Raw genomic sequence first — 18,621 nt, forward strand, 5'->3', positions numbered from 1 at the left:
GAGTGACCTCAGTGGGATCAAGCAGAGCAGAGCTCACAGGATCCTGGAGGCTTTACAGGGTTCCTGTAATGATGCTACAAAACTCATATACTACCTTGTTTTCCTCAATGATTTTTTTTGTTATCATAAAAGAATTTTAAAAGTTAAAGCATGCATTAATAATTAAACATCACTCTCAATTATACCATCTAGAAAGAGGCATGATTAACATTTTGTAATATGTTCTTTAATTTTTTCTCATGCACATATACTTACATATACCATACACTATATGCTAGATACTGTTGTAGATGCTGAAAATACAGAAGTGAACAGGCAAAGCTTCTGCCCACAGGGTACTAACACACTGTATAGATAATCCTTTTTTTCTGCTTCTTAATTTAACAATTTTTGTAAACAGTTTTCTGTGTCATTAGATAATTCCCGTTAGAATATGCATGATAGGTGTTTTTCTGTCATATGGTTTTTACTTAATGTTGAAATAATATCTCAAATATTTCAAAATAAATAATTCTACAGGAAGCATAATTGTATAGCAATTGTGCACATTTTTTCCTTAGAATGCATTCCTAGAAATAGAAATACTAAGTGAAATAGAATATTTTTGAGGGTCTTACTATGCATCATTAAATTATCTGTGAAAGGTCTTGAAAATTGCATCAACCCCCTGCCTCCACTTCTCCTTGCAGGAATGTGTCTTTGTGGATAATCTGGTGTTTGCCCATCCTCATCTACTTTCCACTTGGTGTCACAAGTTGTGTGTCCTGGAAGTCTGACCTGTGTGGATCTCCATTCCCTGCTGGCTTCTGGTTGAGTTCAGCTGAAGGTAAGCACCCACTGGAGAGCAGAAGGAAGGAGGAAAGTGAAGTGGACTATTAATTCTGTTGCCTTTCTTCCTGCTGGGTAGCTAATGGCTGTGCAATAAAGGCCATAGCTTCTGTCAGTTGGCCTGTGCCACATAGCTCCCCCTCTTCCCTGGGGATTTTAGCAACTGCTCACTTCCCTTGATCCTACCAGCCTAGATGTGGCAGTTGCTCCCACTATTCTTTTTGTAAGGGTGTTTTTATTTTTCGCTGTTCGTAAAATCTACTCATATCTTTTGTAAATGATCCCTTTATTAAATTCCCTTCAATAACTCAGTTTTAGTATGCTTTTTCCTGTTAGAGCCTTGCAGACACAATGTACATTTAAATGTACTTCTCAAAAAATAACTGTAGATAATAATATATGTAATATGAATTGTCTCAGTGGCATGCAATTACATTTCAATTGTTCTTTTAATTACTCTTGAGATGAATATCTTTTCATGTATTTGCAGAACAATTTTTTTTTCTGTTGAAGATTGTGCATCATCTTTTTTTTCAGCTTTTATTGAGATTGTTCATTTTTTTCTTGATTGTTTTTTTTTTAGTTCTTCAGATGTTAACGACACAAATGCTTTATACATTACATTGATTCAAGAATGTTTTCTCACCTTATTTAGCATCAGTTGGTAAAATGACTGATGGCATTTTTGTAAGTTTTTGTTTACTTTTGAAGTCAAATCTATCATCTTTTCCAGTAATCTTTTCCAAATGAGCATTTTGTGTTCTTGAAATCTTGTTAATGCCATGAGAGCTTTAGACTAGATGGACATTTCATAGCTGTGACAAAGAAAAGTATCTTAGAAAGTTTAGTGTACTTATCTGGAGTTTGTTTGCTCTTCTTTTTCTAACTTGTGTCATGTTAATTTCTGATTTTCCTCTATACTGACCATTTTGTCCAGTTTTATTGGTCCTCTTTCCACTACATTATTGAATGGTTCAGGTTTTCATTGTTAAGATAAATCTTACAGTGAAATAAACAAATCCTGAGTACACAAGTCAAGTTTGACAAATGAACACTCCCATTAAATCTTGTATATCTTTATTGATCTTTTTGTCTACCAGGTCTATCAATCTGAAGGTACGTTAGTATCTCCAGATATGAATGTGGTTCTGTCTATTTCTTCCTTTAGGTCTGTCAGTAGATGCATCATGTTTTTTGAAGCTCTCTTATTAGGCACTGACACATTCGGAATTTTTTCATATTTTACATATGAACTTTTAAAACAGTTTTATTGAAGCATAATATTTTATGCCATAAAAGTCACTTAAGTGTAACGTAAATTGTAGTAAATTGACGGTTATGCAGCTATTTAGATTTCGAATAATGTATCTATCAAATAAAAACTTCCCAGATGTCTTTTTTTTTCACAAATCACCTCCCAACTCCTGAACTTGAATAACCATCAATTGTCTTCTATCACTATCATTTTGCCTTTTATAGAAATTTCATATAAGTGAAATTATGTAGCTTGTAGTTATTTATCTGACTTTTTACTTAACACAATGATTTTGAAATGCTTTCAAGTTGTTATGTGTGTCAATATTTCATTATTTTTTATTGATGAGTAGTATTCCATTGTTTGTTGGTACCACTTCGTTCATTTACCTGTTTATGGACATTTAGATTTTTTCCAGCTTTTATCTATTATCTATATTTCTGCTATGAATACTCATTTACAAGACTGTGTGGATATATGTTTTCATTGCCCTGGGTAGATACCTAGGAATAAAATTGCTGGGTTGCATATTAGGTGTTTGTTTAATCGTGAACAAAAATTCTAGAATATTTTCCTAGATGACTCTACCATTTTCTATTCTAAACATTGTTGTACCAGCGTAACACTTTTTCACTTTCTCCAACACTTGATAATGTTAGTCTTTTTAATTTTAGCCATTCTAGTGGGTTATAGTGATATCTCATTGTGGTTTTAATTCACATTTCCCTAATGACTAAAGATGTTAAGCATATTTTCATGTGCTTTTTGCCATTTGTGCATTTTCTTTGGTGAAGTGTATGTTCAAATCATTTGCCCATTTTTTAGTGGGGCTGACAATCTTTTCATTATTCAGTTATATGTATTCTCTTTATTTTCTGAATAAAATTTCTGCATTAAATATATTTTTTATAAATAGTCTTAATCTGTGGCTCACCTTTTCATTTTGTTAATGGTTTCTTTTCAAGAGCAAAATTTTTCAATTTTCATTAAATTATTATTTTTAAAATTCCTGGTTTTTGTATGCTGAGAAATTTTCACCTAACCAAGTCACATAATTTCATGCAATACTTTTTACAAATTTTATAGTTTTAGACTTTACAACTAGATCTATGATCTATTTTTAGGAAATTTTTGGTTGTGCCCTGATGTTAAGATTAGGGTAGTTTTTTTTTTTTTTTCCTTACATGAATATCTAATTGTTCCAGCACTATTTTTGAAATACTATATTTACTGAAAATATTATCTTTATTAAAAACACTTTATTTGAAATACTACTCACAACATTATAGTTCAATTCCCTCTCTCATTTTTGTTAGGAGCCAGACAGTTGAGCTTTAAACAGTCATATTATTAAAAAGTATTAGAGAAGAAAATATATTTATGTCCACAAAAACCTAGACACGTTTAGGAAAGTTTTTACTTTTATTTTTAAACAATAATTTAACTGGATATATAATTCTTAGTTGATGGTTTTCTTCTTTTAAAACATTGACTATATTGTCCATGCCTTTTGGTCTGCAGTGTTTCTGATTAGAAGTCATATTATTGTTCTCTTATTTATGATTTGTGGTGCTGTTTTCTTGTGCATTCAAGATTATTTCATTTGTTTGGGATTGGATAATTTTAAAGATTTTTATTTAAATTCACTGTTTCTTATGTCTGCCATCTCAAATCTGTTTTGGGGCCTGTCTTTTGAAACTTTCACTTCTGTTATTTTACTTTAAATGTCTTGAATTTTTATTTAGTTCTTTGTAATTTCTCTGTTTATACCCCCTATTTGACTTAGTAACAGCATGTCCCTTGAACATTTTTAGAGTAATTGCTTTGCATTCTCATCCCAAATGGTTTCACTGAGCCGAGAAAGCATAGATCACACCAGTTTCTGCTTTGTTTCCTGAGTATGTGCATTGGTCACATTTATTACTTTTCCATTGAAAACTAAATACTATCAGTAGCACATTGCAGCAACTCTGGATCCTGTTTTTATTTCTCTAAAAGTTTTTGTTTTTGTATATTTCATTAACTTGCCTGTATTTAAAGGCAGAATCTGTATCTACATAGTGGCATATAGCCGCTGATATCTCTGCTCAATTTTTTTCCTGCCTCCCTAGAGATAGCTTCTGCATCTATGTAGTTGAGTGCTCAGCCACTGATTTGGGCAGAGGCTCTGCATGCTCAGAGACCTTAAGGCTATAATATTTTTCCTTTCTGCTTCCCAGTCTGTGTGTGAGCAGAGGAACATATTGAAAGTCTGCAAGTTCTCAAGTCTCCCCTGGCTTTCATTTTGGTTGAGTTTTCTTGAGTTTCCCACACTCATATGTAGTTTAGTGGTCAGACAGATGTGTGGCAAGTTTATTATCTCAGTGTTTCTATTGATCTCTCATTTCCATGACCTCCTGGTTGGTTTATACCTGCCACAAACCAAGATCATGACCCCTGATTTCTGCTTCCTCAGCTCAGAAAATTGATAGTTTATTTGGGTTCTACCTCCTTTTATATAGCAGGAAGTGCTCCCTAGCAGAGAACCAGATGTGTGTAGAGATCCACTTTGAGTCTTTTTTTTTTTTTTCCTTGAGTTTCACAGACTTATGTTGCCTGTTTAGTATCTTAGGACATTTGCTTCATATATGTTGCCTGTTGCTGTTTAGAATGGAGGGAAAATCCAGTATCAATAACTCTGAACATGACACAATGTGGAAATCAAATTGTCAGGCTTTCTCTGTAAGGACATAGAATGTCAATTTTATTTTAAGTATTTAAAAGAGTCTCAATATTTTAAATACTGCAGTGCCTTGTGTAGCTTAAGTATATTTTATATTCTCAAATGAGCATCATTTGACACTACTTGTCTCTTTTCTAAAGTTACCATATTTCTAGGTAGTATTGACAGTTGTATCAAATCACCTTAAGAATGTAAAATTTGGTAGAGATTATGACTGAAGAAAATTTCAAGTTTCACCACTAATAGCACCACCAATAATTTATTAAGATAATTATATTTTGGACATACTTTGAAAGTTGAGACTATAAGTACTTAATAAGACATACTTCCTCTTCTCGTAGTGCTTACAGTTCATTGGGGGAGAAAGAAAATACATATTAAAAGATACATGATAATGCAGGTCAGCCAATGTCGAAGATTTTTCGAGTGAGTAGTGAAGACATTAAGTGATCATAGAGAAGGTTGTATGGATTTCACAGGAAGAAACTGACCAGATAAAACAAAGTTTTAAATACCTCTCATAGGGAGTAGGCAGTAGTATAAATGGGCAGAGTGAGGTTTTAAGGTCAAAAAGACTTGTCACAAATAGCAACTGATATTCCTCTTCATAATTTCAGGACAGTGGAAAATGGCGGTAATCATAGTGTACTTGAGAGTAAATTACCTTGTAAAAGGGGAGCCACCACTCGGCTTCTGCAGCTTATTTTCTAAAATAATGCAAACCCATATTTTTCAGAAAGTTTTGAAATATAATTTTTTCGTGTGCAAAATCTCCCGGTTTTTAAATGTTGGCAACCAATAAAATAGCTTATCATCATGGAGGCCACAGAAATTATATCTGGGAATGAATTTTGCATACAGTGTAACGGTCTGTGACCTCCAAGTTCACACAATCTGAAAAATAGATTAAGTCCGTGGCAGGACAATTTGTCTTAAACGTATTCTGTACCAGAAATAATGACTTAATGGCTTAGCATACATAGTCAGCTAAGATACTTCACTGTAGCATTTGATGCTATTACAACTTAATGAGCATAACATAATGGAAACACCTTTATATCCTTTAGAAAACAGATGCATTTGAATTTTATTGAGAAATTCATTGCTAAAAGCTGTAAATAGAATCATTATTTTTACGTACTTAGTGTTTGTTTTCAGGGCTCTTTGGGTTTGTGAAATTAACATTTTTAAAATGGAGAAAAAAACTCCCGTGTAAATATCAACTCAGTGTTGCACAACAGATTGCAATGTCTCCACAGGGTCTTCAAACTCATCAGTGTGTATCACACCCAAATATTTTACCAACTTAAAATGCATGTGATTTACCAGCTAGGTTGTATTATCTTTGGTAAGCCATTAAATCTATAGTCTCAATATCTGTTCGAACATTTTTAAAGTGTGCACTATTTTGGTAAACCTAATAGAGGATAAATTGTTTAGCAGCAATAATGTCCTAAAAAAAGGATGATCTGGTGGAAGTGCCTCACTGCTCAACTGAGACCTGAGTGCATACCTTTCAAGATTCAACTTGGCTTTCTTATACCAAAGCATAATTTCAATCATTAAAAAAAAAGAGAGAAAAAAGTCTCTGTTTCTTACATATCTAGAATTATTGAAAGCAACATTTTGATTAGTTAAGTGTAAATAAATTGAAACTACATGAATGTTGCTTCCTTAAAAAAAATATGGAATTAAAAAAAAAAATACAAGGCAAGATTAAATGAAGTAAGGTCGTCCCTCTGACCCTGAACTGTCGAAATATTGGTGAAGTCTCTTCCCTAAGTGAATAGTTGTCATTCCAGGAGAGTTCTCTCTTTTGTTTGAGTTTGTGTGTGTATGCATGCATATGCACATTTGTGTATGTGTGTTTGCATGAATGTGTGTGTGTGTTTTATATAGCAGTTTATCTAGTAAATAGGCTAAGTCACTTCTGTTTTTGGTAATATTTATGCAGTTGTTAACATTTTACTATGTGGTGTCTTGACTTCATTTTTATGGAGCTTATAAACTAGATAACATTGAAAGTCTTAGTTCATATATAAATAATTAATGTAACCTTGACCTCCAATTCTATCATTGTACGCTTTTGATCCTTCATCTCTACTTAATTGTATCTTGTTTAATCAAAGCCCTAAATGGCTGATCATATTTTCAGTGAATATGTTTTCAAACAAATCACAAAAACATTTGCTTGAGACTTCCTTTTCTCTTGGATTCTGTCTTATCTCTTTGTCTTCATTCTATTTACAAGTGGTTTTTTTTTTTTTTGGAGGAAAAATATAGAAATTACATTAAGATTATATTTAAGTAGAAAAGTAATGCATCTCAATAATTTGGTTTAGTATAAAACATTTCATTTTGCACAAAGAGATCTCAAATTTATTGTTTAAAATCAATTAAAATATATTATTCACTTTTTTCGAACTCAGACTCAGGTGAAGAATATATTTATTGTGTCATTGGTTTCATTTATTTAATTCTGAATACAAATAGAGATAATCTCTGTAACTGAAGTTGCTGGGGAAAAAATTGATAAGTATGTATGCAATTAAACATTATATCACAAACTTTAATTTCTTATTGATATTCATTGAATACTTCTTAATTGTGTTCTTAAAAATATACAGGATAACCAAAGATAAATCAGAACTTGAGTTTATGGTGTTTTTTTTTTTTTTTTTCCGTATATTTTCTTTTTTGTTCCTTCCATGGCTGCTTGTTTGGATTGTTCCTTATCTTATGTAAATGAAATTATAAATGTATCACAGTTGTGCATAGTAAAGACAATTCCATTAGATAAAGCCTAGAAATCATTCTCTATCTTAAATAATATGTGATTTTTTTCTATTTTAATTGGTTTTATTTCTGTTTTAAAGTCTTTACTCTTTGCATTTCTAGTTGTGTATAGTATACCTTCTCGCCACAAATCCACATTTTTACCTTCAGCCCATCTAAGAGTCAGTGTCTTTACCTTGCAAGAAGTTTTTTCTCTTACAAAATTTTGTTGGAGGTAAATGGATTGGTTTGGGATATTCTCTTATGCCATATTTCTAAGTCATGGGAAAGTTTTCTGGCTTCAAACTCTCAGAATATCTAGAAATTCTGTTTAAATGTATAAACATGAATTTAAAATTTTACTATTTTGTTTATGCTTTGATTTAAAAATTTTATATCAGTGAAATTTTACATATTGGGTCATCATAAAAGGATAAATTTGATTAACTTTGGATATGTAGAATGTCTTTTGTTGTAATGATGATACACAATGTAGTTTCAAATAATGTGTGATGAGAGGTGGAGTGTTTTTGGAAGTATATTGAGAGGAGTGGAATTAAGATAGTGGACTGGGCCCTGAAAAAGCAGAGTCCTAAGTAATGAAAGTATAATTTTATTTATATTTTTCATTATCTTTAAACTTTATTCAGTGGGATAATCTTCTTCTCTTGCCCCAAGATGGTAGTTCTAGCTGGAATCATGCCTTTTATGTTCTCTTTGAGAGACTAAATAGGTTATTTTTAATACCACTTTAACTTGCAAACAGTTTCAATTAATTTTTAGAAGTAAAATTGAGGATATTGACAAAAGCTCTGAATTTGGTTTTAAAGATGATTGTAGCTGATGTTCTTAGTTGGCCTTGATGAAAATTAAATATCACTTTTTCGATCCTAGAGTATCTTTGCAGAAACTTGAGGGTTGGCATTATTTTGACTCTATTCCCTGTGTTATCTTTGGGTTAATTTCTCAGCTCTTGATGATAAACATCTAGATTTTTTCTGCTGAGATCTTTTGCTGTCTTATTCTTCCTCTGGCCTCATCTCTCCCACAGGAAACTCACATACCTACCTAGAACTAACTCAGAAATGATCTCAGTGCAGCAGCAAATTGATCCCAATACAGTCCACCTACTCCTGGCTCTGTCATTGATGACACTAGTCAGCTCATGTCTTGTTCCCTAGGTTGTCCTGTTTGAGAGTCAGATGAAAATTCTTAGCTGCTTTAGTTTTTGCAGATAAGAGTCAGACATTAGTCCCTGTACCCTTCAAGCCCAAGATCTCTAAATAATTCTCTTAAAACTTTCATAGCTTACCTTAATGTAAACAGACAGGAAGCGCCTCTCCTTTCTATCTTCCAGAGAGAGTGAGAAGACAGACAAGGTACTATGAAAGATCTTTCTCTATAGAAATTCTCTTACGTTAGTATTACTGACCCCTTGTATATTCATAAACTTTGGAAAAGATTCTGAGGACATTCGATTGTAAATTTCTCTGGGATGTATGGTTTTCTGTCTCACATACATTTTGTTACCATTCTTTTATGTAACTTCTTTAAAGAAAGCTTCTATAGTTTTTAAAAGTTGCAAATCACTAATCAGATAGTACAGGTTTAATTAAGAAATATATGGAAAACCCAGCAAGAAAAACTTTATAAAGTCAAGAATTTAAAGATTTCCCTTCTTGAAAATCAATTTTTCTACTCATTACCTTTAGAATGTTGACCTAGAGTTCAAACTTTGAGTAAAATTCATGCTTTTATTGAAAATCTAAGGAAAATTACCTTTCAAATGACCTATGGAAATAACCTTCATCTTGTTAAATAAAGAAGAAATTCAAATCAAATTCTGTACTCATGTTGAATATTAATATAAGAATATTCTCTGAATATCTATATAGAAGATATTGTCTATTTAGTGACTTATATAAGGTAATTGTTCTTGAGCATAATCATGTTTGAAATTAATTAAAGTAATGAAAAATGTACTATATATATTTGAGTAAATGGTCATAGACTTTGAGATAGAAATAACCTTAGTGATCATCCAGTTGAACATTTTCACTTTATAGATCAATGATCAATATATACTACTACTACTACTACTACTACTACTACTAGTCATATTTATATGGAGCTTTTCAGAATATGGGAATCCAAAGTTATTAGTCTTCTTCAAGGTCAACCAGATCTTGACTAGAACCCACACTTTCAAGTTCTTTGCCTAGATCTTTGTATTGCATAATGATTGGTACACATAATTCAACTGAGAAATTAAGTGGGACAATTGAAATATTTATGCTATAAAGTGAAACAAATGAAAAAGAAATATACTTCTGTGCTAGGCCTCTAAAAATACTACTTCTTAACATAATGAAAAATTTCATGACAGTTTTTTTTTTTTTTTATTCTGGGTGCAAACCTAACAACATCTATGTAAATAAAAAGAGAAGGCATGTAATGTGATCAGGCATGTATACCTGGGCTTCCAAGTTATTTAGGTAATAGAATTTTTCAATTTTAAGGAAAATAACTATCATTTTGTACTGAAGACATAATAAATTGTTTAGAAATAAACTTCAATAATTTTTAGTGTTCTATTTTTTGTCAATATTGTCATAAAAGTGATCGCTCAGCATATTGATAATTAAGGAGTAGAAATACATAGATTTTTTTTTTTTTTGATAACTTAGCTCTCTTATTTTGATTTTGTTTACCTGTGCAGGACTTAATGAAAATCATTCTGTACCAGCCCCTTTGTCTTTACCAATGTTCTTAATGCAGGTTCTTAGTCAAACTGCTTAATAAGTGAAGAGAGTAAAAATGAAGCATAAAATAGTTAGAGAGAAACACACTGTAAATACCCGGGGAATTAGAAAAAAAGGTTTGTAGGCTACTTATGTGCAAATGAAGGCATTTAATTATAATGTGTCTTCAGTGATAAATGGAAAAAAAAGTCTTGAATAAATTTCCCATTATATAATGAGAAATTGTCATGCTTTGCCCTTTTCATTTGCTCCTTGAGAAAGGTGAACTTATCTTAAAAAATTTATACCAGCAGAGCTGCTTTTATTCAGCTAATGAACTACAGTATCTTGGGAAATGGCACTGTGTTGGATGGTATTAGAGGGCAGGAATGCTGACACTTTTACATTATTAAATTAATAGTAAGAGTTTTTTAAAACTGATTTTATTCTCAATTTGTTTTTCCTAGGAAATAATGAGTGACAGGTAAGATAGGGCACAAGAGTTGCATGGACTCAAGCATAGGCCTAGACAGTGTCTCATAAAGGACCATGAGGCCCCAGGGTAGCCAGGGCAGTAGGTCATTTTCAGATTAAAAGTTTGCTTTTTAAGTTTAGGGTTAAAGACCCACGAATATACCAGAAGCTGTTTTCTGAAGTGTCGGTATAGCAGATATTTGCCTTCCAGAGGAGAAACAATTTATTAAAGGTCCACCCCAGTCTTAAACTATAGCAGACAGGATGTAAAATTGGTATATTAAGAATAGAAAATGAAATTTTCTTTTAGAGTGTTACTACTACTTCTACTCACACACAAGGAAGTTCTACATGGGGAAAATGGTAAATTTGGGATGACATGAACAAGAGGCTATTGTCGAACAATGGAAGAGTCAAGGGCACAAACATAAGTCCAAGAGAAAAAAATTGTTTTCTATTCTATTTTTTAATATCACAATTAATTCCATATCCATATTTTTCTATTACAATTAGTGTATTTATGTTGCTATGAAAATCACTTTCATCATTATAATTTATTTTTGCTATAATCAGCACTGAAAATGCATGATTTCTTTTTACTGATGATGTTAAACTGTAAGATACATTTACAGAAATAGTTCCAAAACTATTTTTATAAATGAATCGGTTTTATTCTAAGAATACATATTGCAGATAATCTTTAAATTCACTTTGAGTCCTTGACTATGGAATATAATAAAAATCAACCGTTGAAAAAGAAATCAACTGCTACATTTTGTAAAAGGTTGATTTTACCAAGCAGAAGCTTTATTATTTTACTTTAGACTAAAGGTAATATTAGCGTACAAATTTTTTTTCCTCTCACAGTGCTCTAGTTTAATGTACATAAACCCAAAGAATGATATTTCTGATAAGGTGATATTAGTTTAGGTAAAATCACAAAAATGTCTTTTTGTAAGTGAGAAAAAGGTTTGAATGGCTCACACAAAATTAATATTAAATTTTCTGTTGTCACATTACTTTGGTATAAGACTTACATTAAAGGCAGTGAAGCAAAGAATCAGTAGCCTGGGTCTTTGCCATTTCTATTGTGTCACAGATGCAAATTTTTATACAATTTGTACAGAAATTATGTATGTTTAGTGTACTTGCATGGAATATCTGTCCACTAGACTGGAAATTATGCCTATATTATGATTCTTCAAGCTGTTGCTATTTCAGATTATGAGTGGAAACTGTTGTTATTAAAAATCGAAGCCAGAAAACCAACAAATACTATGTAGTCACTGCTTATATAGTGTATAAAGTATTTGCACGTGTGCACAAATACAGGTACTACATCATTTTTCTTTTGAAAAATTCTGTGAATAAACAGGCAACATTTATTATTTTGGAAATCAACCTAGAATTTGTAAACACATGTAATTCAGCGATGTTTCATTTTCCAAAAGAGAAATAGGTTTGTACTCTCCTTGAAAAAATATTAAATGTTTATTTTGTATGGAAATGTATCTCATATGACTCTTTCAGACATTTTTAGGGACCTCACATGCTTTCCAAAATCTCATTTTGGGTCCATAATCCTGAGTGTTCTATAAGTTCTGCAGTAGTTGAATGAATTAGGTTATTATAGGAAGATGAGCCTGCCCCCTGTCTATGGTGTTTGTAACTTGCTTTGACTCTATGGTGTGCATCATTATTTATTCTCTGAATGGAAAAATCTTAAAAAACACTTTCTTTGTGAATATTGGTAATTAGGCCATTGATGAAATTATGAAATGCCTGCATCCTCACAACAAAAGAAAAAAGCCGACTTTCCAGTGCCGGATTTTGAATCCATATATCCTTCAGAGACAGTGCTGAGAATCAGGGAATAATTAATCTATAGGGATCTGAAGGTAAAAATTCACTCCATTTTGGAATGGGCATGGTAAGTAAATACTGAAAGCAAACTAAGGTAACATAATGGCTTTTTTTAAGAGTCAACTTAAATTGCCTTTTCCTATTGCAGTGAAGAATAAAAGTGCAACTTTGAAATTTATAAGAAATATCTATTCGGTTATTCAAATGAGCAAAATATATTTCTCATATATATTTTGTCCACAGTTCTTGGCTTAAGGCTCCCTAAACCCTTGGAATTCCCAAAGTTTTAAGAATGACAAAGTCGTTTCTTGTTATGTTAAGGAGGTAGCTTTTGGGAAGCACCTATGGATGGGGACTGGTTGCCAGTGGAGCCAGCCAGGTGTTTGTTTATTTATTTATTTATTTTTCCCAAGGAGTTTTTTTTTTTTTTAACATTTTATTTTATTACTCCTCCCCCCGCCCCACCAAGTGTTTAAAGTGTTAGAATTTTCAGTCCTATCTCTTAACCTCTTGAGAGAGGAGAGGGGCTGGAGGTTGAATCAATCAACAATGGCCAATGATTTAATCAGTTATGTCTATTTAGTGAAGCCTCTATAAAAGCTGAAAAGGAGGCGTTTAGGGAGTTTGCAGGTTGATGATCATGCGGAGGTCAAGGAGAGTGGAGAACCTGGTGAAGCCATGGAAGCTCTGCACCCTTTTCCCATACCTTGCTCAATGTGTCTCTCCCCTTTAACTCTTCCTGAATTACATTCTTTATCATAACTGGTAATCTGGTAAATAAAATGTTTCTATGAGTTTTTGAGGTGCTCTAGCAAATTAATGGAACCCAAAGTGGAGTTTGTGGGAACCTTTGATTTATAGCTGGTTGGTCAGAAGTGCAGATAATAACCTGGACTTGTAAATGTCATCTTTAATAGGAGGGGGTCATTGGAACTTCCAATTTATAACTGGTATCAGAAGCACAGGTAACAGCCTGGGCTTGTGACTGGCATCTGAAGTGAGGTGTATTCAGAGGGTTTGGGGCAGTTATGGAGGACTGAACCCTTAACCTGTGGAATCTGATGCTATCTACGGGTAGCACCAGAATTGAATTGAATTCTTAGACGCCAGTAGGATATTAATTTGTTTGTTAGTGTAGGGGCGAACCTCCCAGCCTCCATGTTGGAAATTGAATCTCAGAACATGTAAAATAGGTACCAAAGTTGATTTTCCCTGTTTGGCATTTATTCCGTAGGAAATTTTACATCAAGTGAGGTGATTTACTAAAATTTCAAATGCTGTCTGTTCTGGTTATTCTATTAAATTAGGACTATACTTTGGTTTCATGTAGGCACCACTTTATTGGCCATCATTTTGTTCTCAAATCATTTTGGACAAATATTCTTTTTAGACACCAGGGGTCAGGCACTCACAGGGTGATAGCATTTCGAAGTGGATTAATGCACACTCATTGTGGCTGAATTAATATCATCAATGAAAAGTATCAGTGCACTTTGGGAGTGGTAGTATTTACTCCTATGATTTTCCAATGTTATGAAATGGTCTCTGCAATTGGAACCATTGACAGTAACCCAAACTCCAGGTCTTAGATTCCTGGATTAAAAGAAAATGCTATTTATTGACTTTCTCTTGTGAGGCACTTTTACATAGCTTGTTTGTTTCCATTGTCTTAGGTTCTTTTGAGACATAGTGACTGAAGCAGTGTAACTGCTGCTTTAAATTATTTGGGGGGGGACTCATGATAGTTTTTATTTCTTTTAAGCCCTTTTGCTGGAAAACTATTTTTTTATATATAAAAGTCTTGGTATCTTCTCAAGCAATATTTTTGCTGACCTACATCAGGGAACACAAAGCCTTTGCCCATGCACTCTGATCTCTTAAAGAAGGAGAAGAATTATTCAACAAAAAGAAGCTATAAAAATCTATCTGTAAAGGTTAAAAACTAACAGAACTGAAAACTATAAATCTAAAAAAAAAAAAAAAAAAAAAGCAGACCACACAAGTTATCCAGAACCACCCTAGGGCTTTGAGTGAGGCTGAGGCAAACTATGGAAACAATAGATTGTACATACATCTAAAACTCTGGGTCAAGAGCTAACAAAAATCTATTTGGGGAAGCTTGGTTAATTCCAAGAAATAAACACTTCTCACTTGTCTTCCATAAGCATGTCTGTATTATTCAGGTCCTCGTTAGATCTTGCATGTTTCTCAAACAATTTTGGTTAGGCAATTTGACCTCATAGAAAGCTGTAAGTTGTGAAGATGATAGTTCCACTTCCTACCACATCCTTGGCTGCTATATTTTATAACGAATTCCAGAGTATCCAGGTGCGGGTACAATGACTAGCGTGGTGATTGTTTTAAGAAATGCTGAGACATCTGATGGAGGTCTGGGGCCTCTATCAGAAAAAGAGCTAGGACCATATGTTTAAATGATTTCTGTGAAGGAGTGTTTGTAAGTTCTCAGTTAAGGCTTGGTCTAAGGAGATATCGCTAGCTTAGGGGGTCAGCTTATTTGATGATCCTGTCATTCAAACTCAAGAAGTAACAGTGATATTGTTGAAGAGGTCATGAGAAATCTAATGATACTGAGAGTGTACTACCACTGTGGAGTTTTCCACTCACAAACAAGCAGACAGTACTAGTAGGGTGAGATGACAGCCATCAACATCGGGGTCTAAATCTTTTTTCCTACGCAAGCATAAATGGCTTGTATACTCTCTCTGCCGTCTCACTGATGCTTCAACTACCTCTCTTTTCATGTTTCCATTGTTCCATTTTCATCATTTTTTGTCAGCTAGGTTCTATAGTTATGTCTCTCCTCACCTTCTCATCAGGTCTTCTGTTGTGTCTGCCTCCGTCTGTGTGTGTGTGCGTGCGCGTGTGTGTGCGCACACATAGATATATTAATGATGAAAACGAAGCATAGATTTTAAAAAATAATCACTTCTTTTTAGAGAAATTTTAGGTTTTCGGATAAATTGAACAGAAAGTACTTCACTCATTTCCCCTATTATTTACATCTTGTATTAACAAGGTATATATTTGTTAAAACCGAAAAAACCAATATTGTTACAATTATTATTAAGTGAAGTCCATAGTTTACATTAGGATTCACTCTTTGTATTGTATATTCTATGGCTCTGAGTAAATGTATAATGATGTGTATATACCATTATAGTATCATACAGAATAGTTTCACCACCTTAAATATTACCTGTGCTCTAAGTATTCATTCCAACTTTCCTTGGAATCCTGGGGAACCACTGATCTTTTCACTGTTTTATAGTTTCACCTTTTCCAGAATGTCATATAGTTGGAATGATAGAATATATAGCCTTTTCATAATGGCTTCTTTCACTTAAGAATATACATTTAAAGTTTCTTTCTCCATGTCTTTTTTGTGACATAATAATTCATTTATTTTATCACTGAATAATAGTCCATTGTATGGATATACCAAAGTTTGCTTATCTATTCACCTATTGAAGGACATCTTGGTTGCTTTCAAGTTTTGACATTAATGAATTAAACTGCCATAAACCTCCATGTGTAGGCCTTTGTTTGACCATGTTTTTAACTCTCTTAGGTAAATAGAAAGGAGACCTATTGCTGGATCATAGGGTAAGAAGAATGTTTCATTTTATAAGTAACTGCTATGCTATCTTCCAAAGTGGCTGCACTATTTTGCATCCTTGCCTGCAGTCAACGAGCATCGCTGTTACTCCACAATCTCAGCAGCATTTGGTGATGTTTTTATAGATTCTTTTTAAACAATACAGTTTCTTACTCTTCTAGTGAGTGCAGTGCTAGTTGCTATGACAAAAAGACCTGGACGGTTCAGTGATTTAAAGTTTATTTCCCTCTCACATAATTATCATGGTGGTAGGACAGACGATACTGCTCTCCTTAGTCATTTAAGGACCCAGACTGAGAATGGCTCTGCCATTTTCAGGGGATAATCTTCCAAGGTCACTCTTCTCATTAACTTTCCAGGCAGTAAAAAGGAAGAAAGCCTGTTAAGGAGATACAACAATTAAAAAAAACATTTTTTAGCCTAGATGTGGTACAAACCAATAAACTCTCATTCCAGACATGAAAACGAGTCACATGACTACATCTAGCTGCAAGGTCAGCTTGGAAATATAGTCTCTGTCTGGCCAGTGGGTCCCAGGCAAGTCCCATATTACTAGGTAGGTCAAATGAATCTTATCACTCCCTTACTCGGGTATTAATGGAAATGCAGTTAAAATAGAAAAATAGCAAGGACTTTTTAGAACCCATGGTGATTGAACATAGCTTTATTCAACATGAACTGTGATGGTGAATCTCATCAATGATACTTTCCTCAGCGTTTGAATAAGATATTTGGTTACCCAATTCTCATATCTGCCAGAGAGTCGTGGTTCTAAGGAAGAGAACGTTAGTCTGAATTAATTGGTAAATAGAAAACAAACAATATATTTTGCAGCATATTGTTTTTGGTGAGGGAAAAGGGGAGACAGTAAGGAAATAATTACATAGGTGAAAATCTAATAATCTCTGTGTACTCTTGTTGCTGTTCTCCTTATGCACATAGTAATTTAGATTTTATTTTGACAGTAACAGAGATTTTCATAAACTAAGAGAAAATATTTAGAGATTTATCAAGTATCTTATCAGAAATTAATAATTTCTGATAAGATACTTAATTTTTGAAAGTGTTGTTTAAACAATACCAATCTTCATTACTGGAATGGTGGGGACTATTTACAAATAAAGTTTAAATAAATTCATGCTTTAAAAGATAATTCAAATATGTATTCAATTGATAGCCCCACCAAGTCCGTTTGGCCTAATGTTACACCAACAAAACCAAAACAAAACAAAAAACAAAATTTCTCAATAGTTATTTAACCACACCAGCAAGCATCACTTAGCTCTTTTATTGCCAATCTGCCCTTTTTTTCTAACATAATATATTTTCAGTTGGTGTATTTCCACCTTTCTATTTGGAAGGAAGGAGGAGTGGGAAGGAGTGAGGGAAGGAGTGAAGGGAGAGGGAGGTAGGGAAGAAGGAAGGAAAGAAGGGAGGAAAGAAAGAAAGAAGGGAGGAAAGAGCGAAAGAAGGATAAGAGAAAGAAAAGGAAGGGGAGGAGGTAGGAGGCAGGGAGGGAGAGGAAGCTTTCAACTAGATAGCTGAGTTTTAAAATAGCAAGAAAACTTTTGTTGTCACCAGTGTAATAATTGTTCGTCAACATGCTAGCAGTTCTCTGAAAGCAGTAAACTATGGGCAGATGCTGTGTGCTCAATTCGCAGTCTGCAGTTGGTTTATGCCAGAACTCCAATAGGATGTTCACTGGGATGAGGTTCAGTCACTATGAATTGAGTAACTCTGGCTTTTTCTAGGAAGATACCACGAATATACACTTGAAAATAAAAATTTTAAAAATCAAAATTATCTCTGACTGCCAGACTGTCTTTTTGTCTTTGCTTATGAATAAAAACAATTTCTGAAATGAAACACTGTTGGGTTCCAAAGGCCAAATCTATGAACCAGCTACTCGTTTATATTAAATAAGCAACCATACATATATTTTAAAAAGACATGTGTCTTATTCAGATGTGTTTGCACATTTTACATTTTAGGATCTAGGAAGAGATTTTAAAATTCCCTCAATAATTATTTTCTCTGAAATAAAACATTTGTTGCAACCCATGAAAGACAATTGAAAAAAAAATAGATTTTGACCTTGAATTTGTTCTTGAGTTATAATTAGTTCTTGAGACCACAAATGTTGGCAGCTCTCCTTTCTGTTGTCATGAGGATGTCTCTTTAGCATTTGTCCCTTTAAGGGCTACTCAGCTTTAAGACTGTATCAAAATGTGTGGAGGAGAAAGGACAACAGCATGATTTACAACATAAATCATGCTTCATTGTGGGCTTGTCTGCACAATATTCCCGTTTCCTGGTCTTTCCTCTG

Source organism: Rousettus aegyptiacus, unplaced genomic scaffold (assembly GCF_014176215.1).
Source record: "Rousettus aegyptiacus isolate mRouAeg1 unplaced genomic scaffold, mRouAeg1.p scaffold_m13_p_8, whole genome shotgun sequence".
Lineage (NCBI taxonomy): Eukaryota > Metazoa > Chordata > Mammalia > Chiroptera > Pteropodidae > Rousettus > Rousettus aegyptiacus.